General features: G+C 36.1%; 1 protein-coding gene across 1 annotated transcript in view; it reads left to right on the top strand.

Moving 5' to 3' along the window:
- The window catches only part of SYCP2 (synaptonemal complex protein 2), an 84,263-nt gene that overhangs the window by 19,698 nt on the left and 61,177 nt on the right, over positions 1-3,388 (top strand). The gene's annotated exons all lie outside the window — the stretch shown is intronic.

The following is a 3,388-nucleotide window of genomic DNA, read 5'->3' as shown; positions in this document are numbered from 1 at the left end:
ATAAAAACTTTATGGTTTTAGCTTTTATGTTTAGAATTATCCATAGATGTATATCTATGTCTTTATATTGAAGGATTAGTTATTTATTCCAGTCTTCTCTGTCTGAATTGCTTTGGTTTTTATTGGATATGTTTGCTTAGAGATTATTTGTAATTTACCTGTATTGCACGTCTTTTGATGAATTTATTCCCAAGTATTCAGTCGTTATGACTGTAAATAGAATTGATACTTAATTTTATTTCCAAATATCTTCTACTGGCATATATAAAATACAATTGATTTTTTGCATATTTTCCTTGTATCTTACACCCTTGCCAAGTATACTGTTTAGTTTTAGTAGTTGTAGTGTGGATTCCTGAGGATATTCTAGGCAATCATTTATGGGATCTGCAAACAGAGACATAGTTTTACTTTTTCCTTTCTGATCCTTATGCACTCCCTCTCTCCTTTTCTTTCTTCCTCCCTTCCCTTTTTTACTTTATTGCAATGGATAGAACTTCCCATACAAAATTGATTAGAAGTAGTAAAAGTAGACATCTTTGCCTACTTCCTGCCTTGGCTTATGGAAAAACATTCATAATTTTACCATAAGCATGATGTTAGCTGAAGGTTTTTTATAGTTAATCAGGTTGAGGAAATTGATGAGTCTTCACCTTTATGTACACACACACACACACACACACACACACACACACACACACACAGCTGAAACCATCATGGCTATCAAGTTAATAAACATATCTATCACCCCAAAAATTTCTTTATGCTCCTTTTAATCTATCTCTTCTCCTATTCCACCTACTCTACCCCCAGGCAATCAATGATGTTTTCTTTACCATGGATATGTTTACATTTTCTAGAATTGATATAAATGTAATCATAGTATATAGTTTTGGTCAGGCTACTTTCTTTCAGAACACTTTTTTTTTTAGATTCAACCGTCTTGCATGCATTAATAGTTTATTCTTTTTATTGCTGGGTAGTATTCTATTGTATGAATATCCTTCAATTTGTTTACCCATTCACCTGTTGATGGGCATTTGGAATGTTCCCAGTTTTTAGATATTATGAAACTATAAATATTCATGTATAGCTACTTACCTGTGTGGATATATGCTTTTATTTCTCTTGGGTAAACACTGAGAAGTGCAGTGGTTGGGTCACACCGTAGGTATATATTTACCTTTGGAAGAAACTTCTAAAATGTCTAAAATGATTTTAGTATTGTACATTTTCACCATCAGTGTGTAAGAGTTTCAGTTGTTCTACATTCTTGCCAACACTTCATATGGTCAGTCCTACCTTCTTGCTGTATTGCACTAGCTAGAACCTTCAGTATAATGTTAATAGTAATTGTGATAGCAGATATTTTTGCGTAATTCCTGATGTTGGGGGGAGGCATTCATTTTTCTCTCCATGAAGTATTTCATGGTGACAGTTTTTCATATATGCCCTCTATCTTTTAACTTTTTTTATAACAGATTTCATAGAATTATTGGCTAAAATAATTCATTTCCCCCTACTTTGTTCTTATTTCCTTTATCATGCTATGGTTATTTTAAAGTGTACATCATGTCTACTAATTATAATATCTGAATCATCTGTAGGTGTTGTTCTGAGGTCTGTTTTCCTCTCTTGGTCAGTCATATATTGTCTCTATGCATGTCGAGTAATTTTATGACAGGCAATCGTATAAAGAACTATAAGAGGCTTCCAGATGGTCTTCCACCAGAGGATGTTTCTTCTTTCTGTCTTAGGCAGAGAGGATAAATGACTGATCATTTAAATCCAATCATGGATGCTGATCCATGTTTGGTTCTAGTTTTAGTAGACTTTCTGTGTTGGTTGCCTCTGTTCCTCAGGTGTGATCATTCCAGTCTGTTATGAACCTGTTAGGTTTCTGTCTTCTGATCCTAAGAGGCTGTGAAAGATACAATTATGCCTTTTATAGGGTTGCAGCCCAGCTCTCCAGCCTCTCACTCCACTCAGCCCAAACTCTGACAGATGTTTGAAGGGGGAAACTGAGTATATGTCTGAGGCTGGCACCTGTGTCAGACTAAGCCCATGAGACTATTAGAGAGTTAACTCTGCCTTTTAGCAGCTTTGGTCCAGCTCCTTGTGCTGCCCAAGAAACAAGAGAAAATGAGTCATGCCTTTAAGCCTCTAAGTTTCATATTTGTTTCTTCAGGCCCTATTGATCACTCAATACTTGCTAGTTTGTGTTTGTTCGAGCAGAGATTCTCTTCCTAAGCCCACACCCAAAATTGGCAAATGCCCCTAGAAAAAAAAAGGCCAGAGATCCTGTTACTTCCACAGCTCTCTGACACCTTTAAATGTATGATTTTTTAATTCTGATTTTTTTCTGTTTCTTTCTTTCTTTCCCTCCTCTCCCCTCCCCTCCCTTCCCCTCCCCTTCCCTTCTCTTCCCTTCTCTTCCCTTCCCTTCCCTTCCCTTCCCTTCCCTTCCCTTCTTCCCTCCCCTCCCCTACATCTCCTTCCTCTCTCCTCTCCTCCCCTCCCCTCTCCTCTCCTCTCCTCTCCTCAGGATATTGGCCTGCCACAATATACTACATTTTATCCAGAAATGGAAGTCTCCAACTTCCAACTTTGGAGTCTCTCTCACTGCTACTTGGAATTTCTTCTGTGTCCATAGTCACCTCCCCTATCCAGTTCTCTAAAGCAGCTGTTTTAAATTTTTATAACCATCCTTAAGAGCCTTGCTTTTTTCTCTTTCACTGTGATAATTCAGAAAAACATGAATTTTTCAGGTAAGAATTCCTATTAATTTTGGCCTTTCAGATCCTCCATCTCCAAACATTTTTGCATCTGTATCCTCATTTATCTCTCCTGTAAATTGAAGAGATGTCTTCTCTTTTTGAAGGCTAATTTCTCTGAGTTCTTCATTCAAATTCTCCAGGTCTTTGTTCCATCAGTTGATGTTTCTTGTATCTTCTTCCTCTCTCTCAATAACTCTTTTCTCTAAGCAGATAAGTGGGCTCAAATTGCCTACATCTTAAAATCAAAAGCCTACTTGGATCCTATGTCTTCCTTTAGTTATCTTTTTTTCTTTCATAGCCAATTTTGAAAGAATAGTTTTTACTAATACTTTTCTCCTATTATTTCTTGTTCTTATTACATTGTGTTTTATATCCTTACTCCACTGAAATTTCAGATATCAAGATAACAATTAACTCTTTTATAATAAATAATTAAAATCACTCACTTCAGTCCTTATATTGACATTTCTCCCACATTTGTCACTGTTGACCACACTTTATTTTTTTAATTCATTAGTTTTCTTTTTTTGTTGTCTCCTTTCCTGGCTTTGGTATCAAGGTGATATTGGCTTCATAGAATGAGTTAGGAAGGATGCCATCTTTCTCAATAT

The sequence above is a fragment of the Propithecus coquereli genome, unplaced genomic scaffold, assembly GCF_000956105.1.
Source record: "Propithecus coquereli isolate 6110/MARCELLA unplaced genomic scaffold, Pcoq_1.0 Scaffold503, whole genome shotgun sequence".
NCBI lineage: Eukaryota > Metazoa > Chordata > Mammalia > Primates > Indriidae > Propithecus > Propithecus coquereli.
The sequence above is the reverse complement of the archived record's forward strand: the minus strand, read 5'-3'. Positions and strand labels throughout refer to the sequence as shown.